At 29.8% G+C, this 22,272-nt stretch overlaps 15 non-coding genes across 15 annotated transcripts; all 15 read left to right on the top strand.

Annotated features, from left to right (window-relative positions):
- Window positions 1-973: 973 nt before the first annotated feature.
- Window positions 974-1,046, top strand: TRNAM-CAU (transfer RNA methionine (anticodon CAU)). The gene has a single exon. It is a non-coding gene; the product is annotated as a tRNA-Met (tRNA).
- A 2,984-nt stretch (window positions 1,047-4,030) lies between these two features.
- TRNAT-CGU (transfer RNA threonine (anticodon CGU)) lies at window positions 4,031-4,103 on the top strand. The gene has a single exon. It is a non-coding gene; the product is annotated as a tRNA-Thr (tRNA).
- A 944-nt stretch (window positions 4,104-5,047) lies between these two features.
- Window positions 5,048-5,120, top strand: TRNAT-CGU (transfer RNA threonine (anticodon CGU)). Its single transcript has one exon. It is a non-coding gene; the product is annotated as a tRNA-Thr (tRNA).
- A 435-nt stretch (window positions 5,121-5,555) lies between these two features.
- Window positions 5,556-5,629, top strand: TRNAT-AGU (transfer RNA threonine (anticodon AGU)). Its single transcript has one exon. It is a non-coding gene; the product is annotated as a tRNA-Thr (tRNA).
- Window positions 5,630-6,068: 439 nt separating this feature from the next.
- On the top strand, window positions 6,069-6,141 carry TRNAT-CGU (transfer RNA threonine (anticodon CGU)). The gene has a single exon. It is a non-coding gene; the product is annotated as a tRNA-Thr (tRNA).
- A 946-nt stretch (window positions 6,142-7,087) lies between these two features.
- TRNAT-CGU (transfer RNA threonine (anticodon CGU)) lies at window positions 7,088-7,160 on the top strand. The gene has a single exon. It is a non-coding gene; the product is annotated as a tRNA-Thr (tRNA).
- A 435-nt stretch (window positions 7,161-7,595) lies between these two features.
- On the top strand, window positions 7,596-7,669 carry TRNAT-AGU (transfer RNA threonine (anticodon AGU)). The gene has a single exon. It is a non-coding gene; the product is annotated as a tRNA-Thr (tRNA).
- A 1,453-nt stretch (window positions 7,670-9,122) lies between these two features.
- Window positions 9,123-9,195, top strand: TRNAT-CGU (transfer RNA threonine (anticodon CGU)). Its single transcript has one exon. It is a non-coding gene; the product is annotated as a tRNA-Thr (tRNA).
- Window positions 9,196-10,141: 946 nt separating this feature from the next.
- On the top strand, window positions 10,142-10,214 carry TRNAT-CGU (transfer RNA threonine (anticodon CGU)). The gene has a single exon. It is a non-coding gene; the product is annotated as a tRNA-Thr (tRNA).
- Window positions 10,215-10,649: 435 nt separating this feature from the next.
- Window positions 10,650-10,723, top strand: TRNAT-AGU (transfer RNA threonine (anticodon AGU)). Its single transcript has one exon. It is a non-coding gene; the product is annotated as a tRNA-Thr (tRNA).
- Window positions 10,724-11,159: 436 nt separating this feature from the next.
- TRNAT-CGU (transfer RNA threonine (anticodon CGU)) lies at window positions 11,160-11,232 on the top strand. The gene has a single exon. It is a non-coding gene; the product is annotated as a tRNA-Thr (tRNA).
- A 1,965-nt stretch (window positions 11,233-13,197) lies between these two features.
- On the top strand, window positions 13,198-13,270 carry TRNAP-CGG (transfer RNA proline (anticodon CGG)). The gene has a single exon. It is a non-coding gene; the product is annotated as a tRNA-Pro (tRNA).
- Window positions 13,271-13,705: 435 nt separating this feature from the next.
- On the top strand, window positions 13,706-13,779 carry TRNAT-AGU (transfer RNA threonine (anticodon AGU)). Its single transcript has one exon. It is a non-coding gene; the product is annotated as a tRNA-Thr (tRNA).
- Window positions 13,780-14,214: 435 nt separating this feature from the next.
- TRNAT-CGU (transfer RNA threonine (anticodon CGU)) lies at window positions 14,215-14,287 on the top strand. Its single transcript has one exon. It is a non-coding gene; the product is annotated as a tRNA-Thr (tRNA).
- A 435-nt stretch (window positions 14,288-14,722) lies between these two features.
- On the top strand, window positions 14,723-14,796 carry TRNAT-AGU (transfer RNA threonine (anticodon AGU)). Its single transcript has one exon. It is a non-coding gene; the product is annotated as a tRNA-Thr (tRNA).
- Window positions 14,797-22,272: the final 7,476 nt, after the last annotated feature.

Raw genomic sequence — 22,272 nt, 5'->3', positions numbered from 1 at the left:
ATCCTGAGTTCAAATCTCAGCAGCATTTAACTGTTTTCTTCATGCTTTCCGAATAATTTTCATCAAACAAGTGTTGAATACAATTTAAGTATAAACATCTGGTTCTATGAACTTTAGAATAAGTTATCTTAAAAATTAAATAAAATACTTGGTATTGTGAAGATTTTTGTAGGAATGCATTGATTGAAATAGGGAAAAGAAAATGACAAAGAACAAGATAGAGGTGAATGATCACTCTATTGTTGAATTCAACTAATCCATACTTCAGCAAGGTATATTTTAAAATGATATGAATAGGGTAAACTTCAAATTAGAGAGGTGTTTTTGAATAAGTGAAGAGTCTTCATTCATCTTAAGTTTATGAGTAGAGAAGTGTGTGAACTTAGAAAAGAATATGAAAGTGAAAAAGCATTATTCTCTTGAACACCATAAAGAAAAAGTTTTCAAAATTAAGAATCAAGTGGGTGCTGTGGCTTAGCTGGTTAAAACGCCTGTCTAGTAAACAGGAGATCCTGAGTTCAACTCTGAGCTGTGCCTTGCTTTTCTCATTGTTTTATAACAAATCATTTTCATTAGGTCTTATTCCGATACAATTAAAATATAAAAGTCTGATTCATCTTACCGTTGAACAGATCATCTTAAACCTTATAAAAACACAAGTATTTTCAAGATTATAGAATGAATACTGTTATTGCCAAATAAAAAAAATACATATCTATGAGAAAGACGTAGATGACATTTCTACCTAGATTTGAGCAATATTAATACCTTCATGATTTTTTTTTTAAAGAATTCAAGAAATGAAATTGAGTTTTATAAGAGTACCTGTTTATTAAAACATATTAATACTTGCGTAGTGATTGAGTATGTTTTCGTGTTTAAGATTACAATACATATAAAGAAGAATTTATAGCAGGAAACACATTTTCATCATCAACAATAAATTATGTATGCATTTCTTACTATTAACGTTGGTGCTGTGGCTTAGTGGTTAAAGTGCCTGTCTCATAATCAGGAAATCCTGAGTTCAAATCTCAACAGCACCGAACTCTTTTCTCCATGCTTTCCGAATAATTTTCATCAAACAAATGTTGAATACAATTTAAGAATAAACATCTGGTTCTATGAACTTTAGAATAAGTTATCTTAAAAATTAAATAAAATGCTTGGTATTGTGAAGATTTTTGTAGGAATGCATTGACTGAAATAGGGAAAATAAAATGACAAAGAACAAGATAGAGGTGAATGATCACTCTATTTTGGAATTCAACAAATCCATTCTTCAGCAAGGAATATTTTAAAATGATATGAATAGGGTAAACTTCAAATTAGAGAGGTGTTTTTGAATAAGTGAAGAGTCTTCATTCATCTTAAGTGTTTGAGTAGAGAAGTGTGTGAACTTAGAAAAGAATATGAAAGTGAAAAAGCAATATTCTCTTGAACACCATAAAGAAAAGTGTTTCAAATTTAAGAATCAAGTGGGTGCTGTGGCTTAGCTGGTTAAAGCGCCTGTCTAGTAAACAGGAGATCCTGAGTTCAAATCACAGCAGCGCCTTGCTTTTCTCATTGTAATATATAACAAATCATTTTCATTAGGTCTTACTCCGATACAATTAAAATATAAAAGTCTGATTCATCTTACTGATGAACAGATCATCTTTAACCTTATAAAAACCCAAGTATTTTCAAGATTATAGAATGAATAATGTTATTGCAAAATGAAAAAAATACATATCTATGAGAAAGACGTAGATGAAATGTCTACCTAGATTGGAGCAATATTATTACCTTCATGAAAAAAAATTGTAAAGAATTCAAGAAATGGAATTGGGTTTTATAAGAGTACCTGTTTATTAAAACATATTAATCCTTGCGTAGTGATTGAGTATCTTTTCGTGTTTAAGATTACAATACATATAAAGAAGAATTTATAGCAGAAAACAAATTTTCATCATTAACAATAAATTCTTTATGCATTTTTTACTATTACTGGTGGTGCTGTGGCTTAGTAGTTAAATCACCTTTCTCGTAAACAGGAAATCCTGAGTTCAAATCTCAGCAGAACCTAACTGTTTTCTCCATGCTTTCCGAATAATTTACATCAAACAAATGTTGAATACAATTTAAGAATAAACATCTGGATCTATGAACTTTAGAATAAGTTATCTTAAACATTAAATAAAATGCTTGGTATTGTGAAGATTTTTGTAGGAATGCATTGACTGAAATAGGGAAAAGAAAATGACAAAGAACAAGATAGAGGTGAATGATCACTCTATTGCGGAATTCAACAAATCCATTCTTCAGCAAGGAATATTTTAAAATGATATGAATAGAGTAAACTTCAAATTAGAGAGGTGTTTTTGAATAAGTGAAGAGTCTTCATTCATCTTAAGTGTTTGAGTAGAGAAGTGTGTGAACTTAGAAAAGAATATGAAAGTGAAAAAGCAATATTCTCTTGAACACCATAAAGAAAAGTGCTTCAAAATAAAGAATCAAGTGGGTGCTGTGGCTTAGCTGGTTAAAGCGCCTGTCTAGTAAACAGGAGATCCTGAGTTCAACTCTGAGCAGTGCCTTGCTTTTCTCATTGTTATATAACAAATCATTTTCATTAGGTCTTATTCCGATACAATTAAAATATAAAAGTCTGATTCATCTTACTGTTGAACAGATCATCTTTAACCTTATAAAAACCCAAGTATTTTCAAGATTATAGAATGAATACTGTTATTGCAAAATGAAAAAAATACATATCTATGAGAAAGATGTAGATGAAATGTCTACCTAGATTGGAGCAATATTATTACCTTCATGAAAAAAAATTGTAAAGAATTCAAGAAATGGAATTGGGTTTTATAAGAGTACCTGTTTATTAAAACATATTAATCCTTGCGTAGTGATTGAGTATCTTTTCGTGTTTAAGATTACAATACTTATAAAGAAGAATTTATAGCAGAAAACAAATTTTCATCATTAACAATAAATTCTTTATGCATTTTTTACTATTACTGTTGGTGCTGTGGCTTAGTGGTAAAAAGCTCCTGTCTCGTAAACAGGAAATCCTGAGTTCAATTCTCAGCAGCATTTAACTGTTTTCTCCATGCTTTCCGAATAATTTTCATCAAACAAGTGTTGAATACAATTTAAGTATAAACATCTGGTTCTATGAACTTTAGAATAAGTTATCTTAAAAATTAAATAAAATGCTTGGTATTGTGAGGATTTTTGTAGGAATGCATTGACTGAAATAGGGAAAAGAAAATGACAAAGAACAAGATAGAGGTGAATGATCACTCTATTGTTGAATTCAACTAATCCATTCTTCAGCAAGGTATATTTTAAAATGATATGAATAGGGTAAACTTCAAATTAGAGAGGTGTTTTTGAATAAGTGAGGAGTCTTCATTCATCTTAAGTGTTTGAGTAGAGAAGTGTGTGAACTTAGAAAAGAATATGAAAGTGAAAAAGCAATATTCTCTTGAACACCATAAAGAAAAGTGTTTCAAATTTAAGAATCAAGTGTGTGCTGTGGCTTAGCTGGTTAAAGCGCCTGTCTAGTAAACAGGAGATCCTGAGTTCAACTCTCAGCAGTGAATTACTTTTCTCATTGTTATATAACAAATCATTTTTATTAGGTCTTATTCCGATACAATTAAAATATAAAAGTCTGATTCATCTTACTGTTGAACAGATCATCTTAAACCTTATAAAAACACAACTATTTTCAAGATTATAGAATGAATACTGTTATTGCCAAATGAAAAAAATACATATCTATGAGAAAGACGTAGATGAAATTTCTACCTAGATTTGAGCAATATTAATACCTTCATGATTTTTTTTAAAGAATTCAAGAAATGAAATTGAGTTTTATAAGAGTACCTGTTTATTAAAACATATTAATACTTGCGTAGTGATTGAGTATGTTTTCGCGTTTAAGATTACAATACATATAAAAAAGAATTTATAGCAGGAAACACATTTTCATCATCAACAATAAATTATGTATGCATTTCTTACTCGTAACGTTGGTGCTGTGGCTTAGTGGTTAAAGCGCCTGTCTCGTAAGCAGGAAATCCTGAGTTCAAATCTCAGCAGCACCTAAATGTTTTCTCCATGCTTTCCGAATAATTTTCATCAAACAAATGTTGAATACTATTTAAGAATAAACATCTGGTTCTATGAACTTTAGAATAAGTTATCTTAAAAATTAAATAAAATGCTTGGAATTGTGAAGATTTTTGTAGGAATGCATTGATTGAAATAGGGAAAAGAAAATGACAAAGAACAAGATAGAGGTGAATGATCACTCTATTGTTGAATTCAACTAATCCATTCTTCAGCAAGGTATATTTTAAAATGATATGAATAGGGTAAACTTCAAATTAGAGAGGTGTTTTTGAATAAGTGAAGAGTCTTCATTCATCTTAAGTGTTTGAGTAGAGAAGTGTGTGAACTTAGAAAAGAATATGAAAGTGAAAAAGCAATATTCTCTTGAACACCATAAAGAAAAGTGTTTCAAATATAAGAATCAAGTGGGTGCTGTGGCTTAGCTGGTTAAAGCGCCTGTCTAGTAAACAGGAGATCCTGAGTTCATCTCTCAGCAGTGCCTTGCTTTTCTCATTGTTATATAACAAATCATTTTCATTAGGTCTTATTCCGATACAATTAAAATATAAAAGTCTGATTCATCTTACTGTTGAACAGATCATCTTAAACCTTATAAAAACACAAGTATTTTCAAGATTATAGAATGAATACTGTTATTGCCAAATGAAAAAAATACATATCTATGAGAAAGACGTAGATGACATTTCTACCTAGATTTGAGCAATATTAATACCTTCATGATTTTTTTTTAAAGAATTCAAGAAATGAAATTGAGTTTTATAACAGTACCTGTTTATTAAAACATATTAATACTTGCGTAGTGATTGAGTATGTTTTCGTGTTTAAGATTAGAATACATATAAAGAAGAATTTATTGCAGGAAACACATTTTCATCATCAACAATAAATTATGTATGCATTTCTTACTATTAACGTTGGTGCTGTGGCTTAGTGGTTAAAGCGCCTGTCTCGTAAACAGGAAATCCTGAGTTCAATTCTCAGCAGCACCTAACTGTTTTCTCCATGCTTTCCGAATAATTTTCATCAAACAAATGATGAATACAATTTAAGAATAAACATCTGGTTCTATGAACTTTAGAATAAGTTATCTTAAAAATTAAATAAAATGCTTGGTATTGAGAAGATTTTTGTAGGAATGCATTGACTGAAATAGGGAAAAGAAAATGACAAAGAACAAGATACAGGTGAATGATCACTCTATTGTTGAATTCAACTAATCCATTCTTCAGCAAGGTATATTTTAAAATGATATGAATAGGGTAAGCTTCAAATTAAAGAGGGTTTTTTGAATAAGTGAAGAGTCTTCATTCATCTTAAGTGTTTGAGTAGAGAAGTGTGTGAACTTAGAAAAGAATATGAAAGTGAAAAAGCAATATTCTCTTGAACACCATAAAGAAAAGTGTTTCAAATTTGAGAATCAAGTGGGTGCTGTGGCTTAGCTGGTTAAAGCGCCTGTCTAGTAAACAGGAGATCCTGAGTTCAAATCTCAGCAGCGCCTTGCTTTTCTCATTGTAATATATAACAAATCATTTTCATTAGGTCTTATTCCGATACAATTAAAATATAAAAGTCTGATTCATCTTACTGTTGAACAGATCATCTTTAACCTTATAAAAACCCAAGTATTTTCAAGATTATAGAATGAATAATGTTATTGCAAAATGAAAAAAATACATATCTATGAGAAAGACATCGATGAAATGTCTACATAGATTGGAGTAATATTATTACCTTCATGAAAAAAAATTGTAAAGAATTCAAGAAATGAAATTGGGTTTTATAAGAGTACCTGTTTATTAAAACATATTAATACTTGCGTAGTGATTGAGTATGTTTTCGTGTTTAAGATTACAATACATATAAAGAAGAATTTATAGCAGGAAACACATTTTCATCATCAACAATAAATTATGTATGCATTTCTTACTATTAACGTTGGTGCTGTGGCTTAGTGGTTAAAGCGCCTGTCTCGTAAACAGGAAATCCTGAGTTCAAATCTCAACAGCACCTAACTGTTTTCTCCATGCTTTCTGAATAATTTTCATCAAACAAATGTTGAATACAATTTAAGAATAAACATCTGGTTCTATGAACTTTAGAATAAGTTATCTTAAAAATTAAATAAAATGCTTGGTATTGTGAAGATTTTTGTAGGAATGCATTGACTGAAATAGGGAAAAGAAAATGACAAAGAACAAGATACAGGTGAATGATCACTCTATTGTTGAATTCAACTAATCCATTCTTCAGCAAGGTATATTTTAAAATGATATGAATAGGGTAAGCTTCAAATTAGAGAGGTATTTTTGAATAAGTGAAGAGTCTTCATTCATCTTAAGTGTTTGAGTAGAGAAGTGTGTGAACTTAGAAAAGAATATGAAAGTGAAAAAGCAATATTCTCTTGAACACCATAAAGAAAAGTGTTTCAAAATAAAGAATCAAGTGGGTGCTGTGGCTTAGCTGGTTAAAGCGCCTGTCTAGTAAACAGGAGATCCTGAGTTCAACTCTGAGCAGTGCCTTGCTTTTCTCATTGTTATATAACAAATCATTTTCATTAGGTCTTATTCCGATACAATTAAAATATAAAAGTCTGATTCATCTTACTGTTGAACAGATCACCTTTAACCTTATAAAAACCCAGGTATTTTCAAGATTATAGAATGAATACTGTTATTGCAAAATGAAAAAAAGACATATCTATGAGAAAGACGTAGATGAAATGTCTACCTAGATTGGAGCAATATTATTACCTTCATGAAAAAAAATTGTAAAGAATTCAAGAAATGGAATTGGGTTTTATAAGAGTACCTTTTTATTAAAACATATTAATCCTTGCGTAGTGATTGAGTATCTTTACTTGTTTAAGATTACAATACATATAAAGAAGAATTTATAGCAGAAAACAAATTTTCATCATTAACAATAAATTCTTTATGCATTTTTTACTATTACTGTTGGTGCTGTGGCTTAGTGGTTAAAGCTCCTGTCTCGTAAACAGGAAATCCTGAGTTCAATTCTCAGCAGCATTTAACTGTTTTCTCCATGCTTTCCGAATAATTTTCATCAAACAAGTGTTGAATACAATTTAAGTAAAAAACATCTGGTTCTATGAACTTTAGAATAAGTTATCTTAAAAATTTAATAAAATGCTTGGTATTGTGAGGATTTTTGTAGGAATGCATTGACTGAAATAGGGAAAAGAAAATGACAAAGAACAAATAGAGGTGAATTATCACTCTATTGTTAAATTCAACTAATCCATTCTTCAGCAAGGTATATTTTAAAATGATATGAATAGGGTAAACTTCAAATTAGAGAGGTGTTTTTGAATAAGTGAGGAGTCTTCATTCATCTTAAGTGTTTGAGTAGAGAAGTGTGTGAACTTAGAAAAGAATATGAAAGTGAAAAAGCAATATTCTCTTGAACACCATAAAGAAAAGTGTTTCAAATTTAAGAATCAAGTGGGTGCTGTGGCTTAGCTGGTTAAAGCGCCTGTCTAGTAAACAGGAGATCCTGAGTTCAAATCTCAGCAGCGCCTTGCTTTTCTCATTGTAATATATAACAAATCATTTTCATTAGGTCTTATTCCGATACAATTAAAATATAAAAGTCTGATTCATCTTACTGTTGAACAGATCATCTTTAACCTTATAAAAACCCAAGTATTTTCAAGATTATAGAATGAATAATGTTATTGCAAAATGAAAAAAATACATATCTATGAGAAAGACATCGATGAAATGTCTACATAGATTGGAGTAATATTACCTTCATGAAAAAAAATTGTAAAGAATTCAAGAAATGAAATTGGGTTTTATAAGAGTACCTGTTTATTAAAACATATTAATACTTGCGTAGTGATTGAGTATGTTTTCCTGTTTAAGATTACAATACATATAAAGAAGAATTTATAGCAGGAAACACATTTTCATCATCAACAATGAATAATTTATGCATTGCTTACTATTGACGTTAGTGCTGTGGCTTAGTGGTTAAAGCGCCTTTCTCATAAACAGGAAATCCTGAGTTCAAATCTCAGCAGATCCTAACTGATTTTCCATGCTTTCCGAATAATTTACATCCAACAAATGTTGAATACAATTTAGGAATAAACATCTGGATCTATGAACTTTAGAATAAGTTATCTTAAACATTAAATAAAATGCTTGGTATTGTGAAGATTTTTGTAAGAATGCATTGACTAAAATAGGGAAAAGAAAATGACAAAGAACAAGATAGAGGTGAATGATCACTCTATTGTTGAATTCAACTAATCCATTCTTCAGCAAGGGATATTTTAAAATGATATGAATAGGGTAAACTTCAAATTAGAGAGGTGTTTTTGAATAAGTGAAGAGTCTTCATTCATCTTAAGTGTTTGAGTAGAGAAGTGTGTGAACTTAGAAAAGAATATGAAAGTGAAAAAGCAATATTCTCTTGAACACCATAAAGAAAAGTGTTTCAAAATAAAGAATCAAGTGGGTGCTGTGGCTTAGCTGGTTAAAGCGCCTGTCTAGTAAACAGGAGATCCTGAGTTCAACTCTGAGCAGTGCCTTGCTTTTCTCATTGTTATATAACAAATCATTTTCATTAGGTCTTATTCCGATACAATTAAAATATAAAAGTCTGATTCATCTTACTGTTGAACAGATCATCTTTAACCTTAAAAAAACCCAAGTATTTTCAAGATTATAGAATGAATTCTGTTATTGCAAAATGAAAAAAGACATATCTATGAGAAAGACGTAGATGAAATGTCTACCTAGATTGGAGCAATATTATTACCTTCATGAAAAAAAATTGTAAAGAATTCAAGAAATGGAATTGGGTTTTATAAGAGTACCTTTTTATTAAAACATATTAATCCTTGCGTAGTGATTGAGTATCTTTACTTGTTTAAGATTACAATACATATAAAGAAGAATTTATAGCAGAAAACAAATTTTCATCATTAACAATAAATTCTTTATGCATTTTTTACTATTACTGTTGGTGCTGTGGCTTAGTGGTTAAAGCTCCTGTCTCGTAAACAGGAAATCCTGAGTTCAATTCTCAGCAGCATTTAACTGTTTTCTCCATGCTTTCCGAATAATTTTCATCAAACAAGTGTTGAATACAATTTAAGTAAAAAACATCTGGTTCTATGAACTTTAGAATAAGTTATCTTAAAAATTTAATAAAATGCTTGGTATTGTGAGGATTTTTGTAGGAATGCATTGACTGAAATAGGGAAAAGAAAATGACAAAGAACAAATAGAGGTGAATGATCACTCTATTGTTAAATTCAACTAATCCATTCTTCAGCAAGGTATATTTTAAAATGATATGAATAGGGTAAACTTCAAATTAGAGAGGTGTTTTTGAATAAGTGAGGAGTCTTCATTCATCTTAAGTGTTTGAGTAGAGAAGTGTGTGAACTTAGAAAAGAATATGAAAGTGAAAAAGCAATATTCTCTTGAACACCATAATGAAAAGTGTTTCAAATTTAAGAATCAAGTGGATGCTGTGGATTAGCTGGTTAAAGCGCCTGTCTAGTAAACAGGAGATCCTGAGTTCAACTCTCAGCAGTGAATTGCTTTTCTCATTGTTATATAACAAATCATTTTTATTAGGTCTTATTCTGATAAAATTAAAATATAAAAGTCTGATTCATCTTACTGTTGAACAGATCATCTTAAACCTTATAAAAACACAAGTATTTTCAAGATTATAGAATGAATACTGTTATTGCCAAATGAAAAAAATACATATCTATGAGAAAGACATAGATGAAATTTCTACCTAGATTTGAGCAATATTAATATCTTCATGATTTTTTTGTTGAAAGGATTCAAGAAATGAAATTGAGTTTTATAAGAGTACCTGTTTATTAAAACATATTAATACTTGCGTAGTGATTGAGTATGTTTTCGTGTTTAAGATTACAATACATATAAAGAAGAATTTATAGCAGGAAACACATTTTCATCATCAACAATAAATTATGTATGCATTTCTTACTATTAACATTGGTGCTGTGGCTTAGTGGTTAAAGCGCCTGTCTCGTAAACAGGAAATCCTGAGTTCAATTCTCAGCAGCACCTAACTGTTTTCTCCATGCTTTCAGAATAATTTTCATCAAACAAATGTTGAATACAATTTAAGAATAAACATCTGGTTCTATGAACTTTAGAATAAGTTATCTTAAAAATTAAATAAAATGCTTGGTATTGTGAAGATTTTTGTAGGAATGCATTGACTGAAATAGGGATAAGAAAATGACAAAGAACAAGATAGAGGTGAATGTTCACTCTATTGTTGAATTCAACTAATCCATTCTTCAGCAAGGTATATTTTAAAATGATATGAATAGGGTAAACTTCAAATTAGAGAGGTGTTTTTGAATAAGTGATGAGTCTTCATTCATCTTAAGTGTTTGAGTAGAGAAGTGTGTGAACTTAGAAAAAAATATGAAAGTGAAAAAGCAATATTCTCTTGAACACCATAAAGAAAAGTGTTTCAAATTTAAGAATCAAGTGGGTGCTGTGGCTTAGCTGGTTAAAGCGCCTGTCTAGTAAACAGGAGATCCTGAGTTCAAATCTCAGCAGCGCCTTGCTTTTCTCATTGTTATATAACAAATCATTTTCATTAGGTCTTATTCCGATACAATTAAAATATAAAAGTCTGATTCATCTTACTGTTGAACAGATCATCTTTAACCTTATAAAAACCCAAGTATTTTCAAGATTATAGAATGAATACTGTTATTGCAAAATGAAAAAAATACATATCTATGAGAAAGACGTAGATGAAATGTCTACCTAGATTGGAGCAATATTATTACCTTCATGAAAAAAATTATAAAGAATTCAAGAAATGAAATTGGGTTTTATAAGAGTACCTGTTTATTAAAACATATTAATACTTGCGTAGTGATTGAGTATGTTTTCGTGTTTAAGATTACAATACATATAAAGAAGAATTTATAGCAGGAAACACATTTTCATCATCAACAATAAATTATGTATGCATTTCTTACTATTAACGTTGGTGCTGTGGCTTAGTGGTTAAAGCGCCTGTCTCGTAAACAGGAAATCCTGAGTTCAAATCTCAGCAGCACCTAAATGTTTTCTCCATGCTTTCCGAATAATTTTCATCAAACAAATGTTGAATACAATTTAAGAATAAACATCTGGTTCTATGAACTTTAGAATAAGTTATCTTAAACATTAAATAAAATGCTTGGTATTGTGAAGATTTTTGTAGGAATGCATTGACTGAAATAGGGAAAAGAAAATGACAAAGAACAAGATAGAGGTGAATGATCACTCTATTGTTGAACTCAACTAATCCATTCTTCAGCAAGGTATATTTTAAAATGATATGAATAGGGTAAACTTCAAATTAGAGAGGTGTTTTTGAATAAGTGAAGAGTCTTCATTCATCTTAAGTGTTTGAGTAGAGAAGTGTGTGAACTTAGAAAAGAAAATGAAAGTGAAAAAGCAATATTCTCTTGAAAACCATAAAGAAAAGTGTTTCAAATTGAAGAATCAAGTGGGTGCTGTGGCTTAGCTGGTTAAAGCACCTGTCTAGTAAACAGGAGATCCTGAGTTCATCTCTCAGCAGTGCCTTGCTTTTCTCATTGTTATATAACAAATCACTTTCATTAGGTCTTATTCCGATACAATTAAAATATAAAAGTCTGATTCATATTACTGTTGAACAGATCACCTGTAACCTTATAAAAACCCAGGTATTTTCAAGATTATAGAATGAATACTGTTATTGCAAAATGAAAAAAGTACATATCTATGAGAAAGACGTAGATGAAATGTTTACCAAGATTGGAGCAATATTATTACCTTCATGAAAAAAAATTGTAAAGAATTCAAGAAATGAAATTGGGTTTTATAAGAGTACCTGTTTATTAAAACATATGAATCCTTGTGAAGTGATTGAGTATCTTTTCGTGTTTAAGATTACAATACATATAAAGAAGAATTTATAGCAGAAAACAAATTTTCATCATTAACAATAAATTCTTTATGCATTTTTTGCTATTACTGTTGGTGCTGTGGCTTAGTGGTTAAAGCTCCTGTCTCGTAAATAGGAAATCCTGAGTTCAATTCTCAGCAGCATTTAACTGTTTTCTCCATGCTTTCCAAATAATTTTCATCAAACAAGTGTTGAATACAATTTAAGTAAAAAACATCTGGTTCTATGAACTTTAGAATAAGTTATCTTACAAATTTAATAAAATGCTTGGTATTGTGAGGATTTTTGTAGGAATGCATTGACTGAAATAGGGAAAAGAAAATGACAAAGAACAAGATAGAGGTGAATGATCACTCTATTGTTAAATTCAACTAATCCATTCTTCAGCAAGGTATATTTTAAAATGATATGAATAGGGTAAACTTCAAATTAGAGAGGTGTTTTTGAATAAGTGAGGAGTCTTCATTCATCTTAAGTGTTTGAGTAGAGAAGTGTGTGAACTTAGAAAAGAATATGAAAGTGAAAAAGCAATATTCTCTTAAACACCATAATGAAAAGTGTTTCAAATTTAAGAATCAAGTGGATGCTGTGGATTAGCTGGTTAAAGCGCCTGTCTAGTAAACAGGAGATCCTTAGTTCAACTCTCAGCAGTGAATTGCTTTTCTCATTGTTATATAACAAATCATTTTTATTAGGTCTTATTCCGATACAATTAAAATATAAAAGTCTGATTCATCTTACTGTTGAACAGATCATCTTAAACCTTATAAAAACACAAGTATTTTCAAGATTATAGAATGAATACTGTTATTGCCAAATGAAAAAAATACATATCTATGAGAAAGACATAGATGAAATTTCTACCTAGATTTGAGCAATATTAATACCTTCATGATTTTTTTTTTAAAGGATTCAAGAAATGAAATTGAGTTTTATAAGAGTACCTGTTTATTAAAACATATTAATACTTGCGTAGTGATTGAGTACGTTTTCGTGTTTAAGATTACAATACATATAAAGAAGAATTTATAGCAGGAAACACATTTTCATCATCAACAATAAATTATGTATGCATTTCTTACTATTAACGTTGGTGCTGTGGCTTAGTGGTTAAAGCGCCTGTCTCGGAAACAGGAAATCCTGAGTTCAATTCTCAGCAGCACCTAAATGTTTTCTCCATGCTTTCCGAATAATTTTCATCAAACAAATGTTGAATACAATTTAAGAATAAACATCTGGTTCTATGAACTTTAGAATAAGTTATCTTAAAAATTAAATAAAATGCTTGGTATTGTGAAGATTTTTGTAGGAATGCATTGACTGAAATAGGGATAAGAAAATGACAAAGAACAAGATAGAGGTGAATGTTCACTCTATTGTTGAATTCAACTAATCCATTCTTCAGCAAGGTATATTTTAAAATGATATGAATAGGGTAAACTTCAAATTAGAGAGGTGTTTTTGAATAAGTGAAGAGTCTTCATTCATCTTAAGTGTTTGAGTAGAGAAGTGTGTGAACTTAGAAAAGAATATGAAAGTGAAAAAGCAATATTCTCTTGAACACCATAAAGAAAAGTGTTTCAAATTTAAGAATCAAGTGGGTGCTGTGGCTTAGCTGGTTAAAGCGCCTGTCTAGTAAACAGGAGATCCTGAGTTCAACTCTCAGCAGTGCCTTGCATTTCTCATTGTTATATAACAAATCATTTTCATTAGGTCTTATTCCGATACAATTAAAATATAAAAGTCTGATTCATCTTACTGTTGAACAGATCATCTTAAACCTTATAAAAACACAAGTATTTTCAAGATTATAGAATGAATACTGTTATTGCAAAATGAAAAAAATACATATCTATGAGAAAGACGTAGATGACATTTCTACCTAGATTTGAGCAATATTAATACCTTCATGATTTTTTTTTAAAGAATTCAAGAAATGAAATTGAGTTTTATAAGAGTACCTGTTTATCAAAACATATTAATACTTGCGTAGTGATTGAGTATGTTTTCGTGTTTAAGATTACAATACATATAAAGAAGAATTTATAGCAGGAAACACATTTTCATCATCAACAATAAATTATGTATGCATTTCTTACTATTAACGTTGGTGCTGTGGCTTAGTGGTTAAAGCGCCTGTCTCGTAAACAGGAAATCCTGAGTTCAAATCTCAGCAGCACCTAAATGTTTTCTCCATGCTTTCCGAATAATTTTCATCAAACAAATGTTGAATACAATTTAAGAATAAACATCTGGTTCTATGAACTTTAGAATAAGTTATCTTAAAAATTAAATAAAATGCTTGGTATTGTGAAGATTTTTGTAGGAATGCATTGACTGAAATAGGGAAAAGAAAATGACAAAGAACAAGATAGAGGTGAATGATCACTCTATTGTTGAATTCAACCAATCCATTCTTCAGCAAGGTATATTTTAAAATGATATGAATAGGGTAAACTTCAAATTAGAGAGGTGTTTTTGAATAAGTGAAGAGTCTTCATTCATCTTAAGTGTTTGAGTAGAGAAGTGTGTGAACTTAGAAAAGAATATGAAAGTGAAAAAGCAATATTCTCTTGAACACCATAAAGAAAAGTGTTTCAAATTTAAGAATCAAGTGGGTGCTGTGGCTTAGCTGGTTAAAGCGCCTGTCTAGTAAACAGGCGATCCTGAGTTCAACTCTCAGCAGTGCCTTGCTTTTCTCATTGTTATATAACAAATCATTTTCATTAGGTCTTATTCCGATACAAATAAAATATAAAAGTCTGATTCATCTTACTGTTGAACAGATCATCTTAAACCTTATAAAAACCCAAGTATTTTCAAGATTATAGAATGAATACTGTTATTGCAAAATGAAAAAAATACATATCTATGAGAAAGACGTAGATGAAATGTCTACCAAGATTGGAGCAATATTATTACCTTCATGAAAAAAAATTGTAAAGAATTCAAGAAATGAAATTGGGTTTTATAAGAGTACCTGTTTATTAAAACATATGAATCCTTGTGAAGTGATTGAGTATCTTTTCGTGTTTAAGATTACAATACATATAAAGAAGAATTTATAGCAGAAAACACATTTTCATCATCAACAATAAATTATTTATGCATTTTTTACTATTACCGTTGGTGCTGTGGCTAAGTGGTTAAAGCTCCTATCTCGTAAACAGGAAATCCTGAGTTCAAATCTCAGCAGCATTTAACTGTTTTCTTCATGCTTTCCGAATAATTTTCATCAAACAAGTGTTGAATACAATTTAAGTATAAACATCTGGTTCTATGAACTTTAGAATAAGTTATCTTAAAAATTAAATAAAATACTTGGTATTGTGAAGATTTTTGTAGGAATGCATTGATTGAAATAGGGAAAAGAAAATGACAAAGAACAAGATAGAGGTGAATGATCACTCTATTGTTGAATTCAACTAATCCATACTTCAGTAAGGTATATTTTAAAATGATATGAATAGGGTAAACTTCAAATTAGAGAGGTGTTTTTGAATAAGTGAAGAGTCTTCATTCATCTTAAGTTTATGAGTAGAGAAGTGTGTGAACTTAGAAAAGAATATGAAAGTGAAAAAGCATTATTCTCTTGAACACCATAAAGAAAAAGTTTTCAAAATTAAGAATCAAGTGGGTGCTGTGGCTTAGCTGGTTAAAACGCCTGTCTAGTAAACAGGAGATCCTGAGTTCAACTCTGAGCTGTGCCTTGCTGTTCTCATTGTTATATAACAAATCATTTTCATTAGGTCTTATTCCGATACAATTAAAATATAAAAGTCTGATTCATCTTACTGTTGAACAGATCATCTCAAACCTTATAAAAACACAAGTATTTTCAAGATTATAGAATGAATACTGTTATTGCCAAATAAAAAAAATACATATCTATGAGAAAGACGTAGATGAAATTTCTACCTAGATTTGAGCAATATTAATACCTTCATGATTTTTTTTTTAAAGAATTCAAGAAATGAAATTGAGTTTTATAAGAGTACTTGTTTATTAAAACATATTAATACTTGCGTAGTGATTGAGTATGTTTTCGTGTTTAAGATTACAATACATATAAAGAAGAATTTATAGCAGGAAACACATTTTCATCATCAACAATAAATTATGTATGCATTTCTTACTATTAACGTTGGTGCTGTGGGTTAGTGGTTAAATCGCCTGTCTAGTAATCAGGAAATCCTGAGTTCAAATCTCAACAACACCTAACTCTTTTCTCCATGCTTTCCGAATAATTTTCATCAAACAAATGTTGAATACAATTTAAGAATAAACATCTGGTTCTATGAACTTTAGAATAAGTTATCTTAAAAATTAAATAAAATGCTTGGTATTGTGAAGATTTTTGTAGGAATGCATTGACTGAAATAGGGAAAAGAAAATGACAAAGAACAAGATAGAGGTGAATGATCACTCTATTGTTGAATTCAACTAATCCATTCTTCAGCAAGGTATATTTTAAAATGATATGAATAGGGTAAACTTCAAATTAGAGAGGTGTTTTTGAATAAGTGAAGAGTCTTCATTCATCTTAAGTGTTTGAGTAGAGAAGTGTGTGAACTTAGAAAAGAATATGAAAGTGAAAAAGCAATATTCTCTTGAAAACCATAAAGAAAAGTGTTTCAAATTTAAAAATCAAGTGGGTGCTGTGGCTTAGCTGGTTAAGGCACCTGTCTAGTAAACAGGAGATCCTGAGTTTATCTCTCAGCAGTGCCTTGCTTTTCTCATTGTTATATAACAAATCATTTTCATTAGGTCTTATTCCGATACAATTAAAATATAAAAGTCTGATTCATCTTACTGTTGAACAGATCACCTTTAACCTTATAAAAACCCAGGTATTTTCAAGATTATAGAATGAATACTGTTATTGCAAAATGAAAAAAAGTACATATCTATGAGAAAGACGTAGATGAAATGTCTACCAAGATTGGAGCAATATTATTACCTTCATGAAAAAAAATTGTAAAGAATTCAAGAAATGAAATTGGGTTTTATAAGAGTACCTGTTTATTAAAACATATGAATCCTTGTGAAGGGATTGAGTATCTTTTTGTGTTTAAGATTACAATACATATAAAGAAGAATTTATAGCAGAAAACACATTTTCATCATCAACAATAAATTATTTATGCATTTTTTACTATTACCGTTGGTGCTGTGGCTAAGTGGTTAAAGCTCCTATCTCGTAAACAGGAAATCCTGAGTTCAAATCTCAGCAGCATTTAACTGTTTTCTTCATGCTTTCCGAATAATTTTCATCAAACAAGTGTTGAATACAATTTAAGTATAAACATCTGGTTCTATGAACTTTAGAATAAGTTATCTTAAAAATTAAATAAAATACTTGGTATTGTGAAGATTTTTGTAGGAATGCATTGATTGAAATAGGGAAAAGAAAATGACAAAGAACAAGATAGAGGTGAATGATCACTCTATTGTTGCATTCAACTAATCCATACTTCAGTAAGGTATATTTTAAAATGATATGAATAGGGTAAACTTCAAATTAGAGAGGTGTTTTTGAATAAGTGAAGAGTCTTCATTCATCTTAAGTTTATGAGTAGAGAAGTGTGTGAACTTAGAAAAGAATATGAAAGTGAAAAAGCATTATTCTCTTGAACACCATAAAGAAAAAGTTTTCAAAATTAAGAATCAAGTGGGTGCTGTGGCTTAGCTGGTTAAAACGCCTGTCTAGTAAACAGGAGATCCTGAGTTCAACTCTGAGCTGTGCCTTGCTTTTCTCATTGTTATATAACAAATCATTTTCATTAGGTCTTATTCCGATACAATTAAAATATAAAAGTCTGATTCATCTTACTGTTGAACAGATCATCTTAAACCTTATAAAAACACAAGTATTTTCAAGATTATAGAATGAATACTGTTATTGCCAAATAAAAAAAATACATATCTATGAGAAAGACGTAGATGAAATTTCTACCTAGATTTGAGCAATATTAATACCTTCATGATTTTTTTTTTAAAGAATTCAAGAAATGAAATTGAGTTTTATAAGAGTACCTGTTTATTAAAACATATTAATACTTGCGTAGTGATTGAGTATGTTTTCGTGTTTAAGATTACAATACATATAAAGAAGAATTTATAGCAGGAAACACATTTTCATCATCAACAATAAATTATGTATGCATTTCTTACTATTAACGTTGGTGCTGTGGGTTAGTGGTTAAATCGCCTGTCTAGTAATCAGGAAATCCTGAGTTCAAATCTCAACAGCACCTAACTCTTTTCTCCATGCTTTCCGAATAATTTTCATCAAACAAATGTTGAATACAATTTAAGAATAAACATCTGGTTCTATGAACTTTAGAATAAGTTATCTTAAAAATTAAATAAAATGCTTGGTATTGTGAAGATTTTTGTAGGAATGCATTGACTGAAATAGGGAAAAGAAAATGACAAAGAACAAGATAGAGGTGAATGATCACTCTATTGTTGAATTCAACTAATCCATTCTTCAGCAAGGTATATTTTAAAATGATATGAATAGGGTAAACTTCAAATTAGAGAGGTGTTTTTGAATAAGTGAAGAGTCTTCATTCATCTTAAGTGTTTGAGTAGAGAAGTGTGTGAACTTAGAAAAGAATATGAAAGTGAAAAAGCAATATTCTCTTGAAAACCATAAAGAAAAGTGTTTCAAATTTAAAAATCAAGTGGGTGCTGTGGCTTAGCTGGCTAAAGCACCTGTCTAGTAAACAGGAGATCCTGAGTTCATCTCTCAGCAGTGCCTTGCTTTTCTCATTGTTATATAACAAATCATTTTCATTAGGTCTTATTCCGATACAATTAAAATATAAAAGTCTGATTCATCTTACTGTTGAACAGATCACCTTTAACCTTATAAAAACCCAGGTATTTTCAAGATTATAGAATGAATACTGTTATTGCAAAATGAAAAAAGTACATATCTATGAGAAAGACGTAGATGAAATGTCTACCAAGATTGGAGCAATATTATTACCTTCATGAAAAAAAATTGTAAAGAATTCAAGAAATGAAATTGGGTTTTATAAGAGTACCTGTTTATTAAAACATATGAATCCTTGTGAAGTGATTGAGTATCTTTTCGTGTTTAAGATTACAATACATATAAAGAAGAATTTATAGCAGAAAACACATTTTCATCATCAACAATAAATTATTTATGCATTTTTTACTATTACCGTTGGTGCTGTGGCTAAGCGGTTAAAGCTCCTATCTCGTAAACAGGAAATCCTGAGTTCAAATCTCAGCAGCATTTAACTGTTTTCTTCATGCTTTCCGAATAATTTTCATCAAACAAGTGTTGAATACAATTTAAGTATAAACATCTGGTTCTATGAACTTTAGAATAAGTTATCTTAAAAATTAAATAAAATACTTGGTATTGTGAAGATTTTTGTAGGAATGCATTGATTGAAATAGGGAAAAGAAAATGACAAAGAACAAGATAGAGGTCAATGATCACTCTATTGTTGAATTCAACTAATCCATACTTCAGTAAGGTATATTTTAAAATGATATGAATAGGGTAAACTTCAAATTAGAGAGGTGTTTTTGAATAAGTGAAGAGTCTTCATTCATCTTAAGTTTATGAGTAGAGAAGTGTGTGAACTTAGAAAAGAATATGAAAGTGAAAAAGCATTATTCTCTTGAACACCATAAAGAAAAAGTTTTCAAAATTAAGAATCAAGTGGGTGCTGTGGCTTAGCTGGTTAAAACGCCTGTCTAGTAAACAGGAGATCCTGAGTTCAACTCTGAGCTGTGCCTTGCTGTTCTCATTGTTATATAACAAATCATTTTCATTAGGTCTTATTCCGATACAATTAAAATATAAAAGTCTGATTCATCTTACTGTTGAACAGATCATCTCAAACCTTATAAAAACACAAGTATTTTCAAGATTATAGAATGAATACTGTTATTGCCAAATAAAAAAAATACATATCTATGAGAAAGACGTAGATGAAATTTCTACCTAGATTTGAGCAATATTAATACCTTCATGATTTTTTTTTTAAAGAATTCAAGAAATGAAATTGAGTTTTATAAGAGTACTTGTTTATTAAAACATATTAATACTTGCGTAGTGATTGAGTATGTTTTCGTGTTTAAGATTACAATACATATAAAGAAGAATTTATAGCAGGAAACACATTTTCATCATCAACAATAAATTATGTATGCATTTCTTACTATTAACGTTGGTGCTGTGGGTTAGTGGTTAAATCGCCTGTCTAGTAATCAGGAAATCCTGAGTTCAAATCTCAACAACACCTAACTCTTTTCTCCATGCTTTCCGAATAATTTTCATCAAACAAATGTTGAATACAATTTAAGAATAAACATCTGGTTCTATGAACTTTAGAATAAGTTATCTTAAAAATTAAATAAAATGCTTGGTATTGTGAAGATTTTTGTAGGAATGCATTGACTGAAATAGGGAAAAGAAAATGACAAAGAACAAGATAGAGGTGAATGATCACTCTATTGTTGAATTCAACTAATCCATTCTTCAGCAAGGTATATTTTAAAATGATATGAATAGGGTAAACTTCAAATTAGAGAGGTGTTTTTGAATAAGTGAAGAGTCTTCATTCATCTTAAGTGTTTGAGTAGAGAAGTGTGTGAACTTAGAAAAGAATATGAAAGTGAAAAAGCAATATTCTCTTGAAAACCATAAAGAAAAGTGTTTCAAATTTAAAAATCAAGTGGGTGCTGTGGCTTAGCTGGTTAAGGCACCTGTCTAGTAAACAGGAGATCCTGAGTTTATCTCTCAGCAGTGCCTTGCTTTTCTCATTGTTATATAACAAATCATTTTCATTAGGTCTTATTCCGATACAATTAAAATATAAAAGTCTGATTCATCTTACTGTTGAACAGATCACCTTTAACCTTATAAAAACCCAGGTATTTTCAAGATTATAGAATGAATACTGTTATTGCAAAATGAAAAAAAGTACATATCTATGAGAAAGACGTAGATGAAATGTCTACCAAGATTGGAGCAATATTATTACCTTCATGAAAAAAAATTGTAAAGAATTCAAGAAATGAAATTGGGTTTTATAAGAGTACCTGTTTATTAAAACATATGAATCCTTGTGAAGGGATTGAGTATCTTTTTGTGTTTAAGATTACAATACATATAAAGAAGAATTTATAGCAGAAAACACATTTTCATCATCAACAATAAATTATTTATGCATTTTTTACTATTACCGTTGGTGCTGTGGCTAAGTGGTTAAAGCTCCTATCTCGTAAACAGGAAATCCTGAGTTCAAATCTCAGCAGCATTTAACTGTTTTCTTCATGCTTTCCGAATAATTTTCATCAAACAAGTGTTGAATACAATTTAAGTATAAACATCTGGTTCTATGAACTTTAGAATAAGTTATCTTAAAAATTAAATAAAATACTTGGTATTGTGAAGATTTTTGTAGGAATGCATTGATTGAAATAGGGAAAAGAAAATGACAAAGAACAAGATAGAGGTGAATGATCACTCTATTGTTGCATTCAACTAATCCATACTTCAGTAAGGTATATTTTAAAATGATATGAATAGGGTAAACTTCAAATTAGAGAGGTGTTTTTGAATAAGTGAAGAGTCTTCATTCATCTTAAGTTTATGAGTAGAGAAGTGTGTGAACTTAGAAAAGAATATGAAAGTGAAAAAGCATTATTCTCTTGAACACCATAAAGAAAAAGTTTTCAAAATTAAGAATCAAGTGGGTGCTGTGGCTTAGCTGGTTAAAACGCCTGTCTAGTAAACAGGAGATCCTGAGTTCAACTCTGAGCTGTGCCTTGCTTTTCTCATTGTTATATAACAAATCATTTTCATTAGGTCTTATTCCGATACAATTAAAATATAAAAGTCTGATTCATCTTACTGTTGAACAGATCATCTTAAACCTTATAAAAACACAAGTATTTTCAAGATTATAGAATGAATACTGTTATTGCCAAATAAAAAAAATACATATCTATGAGAAAGACGTAGATGAAATTTCTACCTAGATTTGAGCAATATTAATACCTTCATGATTTTTTTTTTAAAGAATTCAAGAAATGAAATTGAGTTTTATAAGAGTACCTGTTTATTAAAACATATTAATACTTGCGTAGTGATTGAGTATGTTTTCGTGTTTA

The sequence above is a fragment of the Lissotriton vulgaris genome, chromosome 12, assembly GCF_964263255.1.
Source record: "Lissotriton vulgaris chromosome 12, aLisVul1.2, whole genome shotgun sequence".
Lineage (NCBI taxonomy): Eukaryota > Metazoa > Chordata > Amphibia > Caudata > Salamandridae > Lissotriton > Lissotriton vulgaris.
The sequence above is the reverse complement of the archived record's forward strand: the minus strand, read 5'-3'. Positions and strand labels throughout refer to the sequence as shown.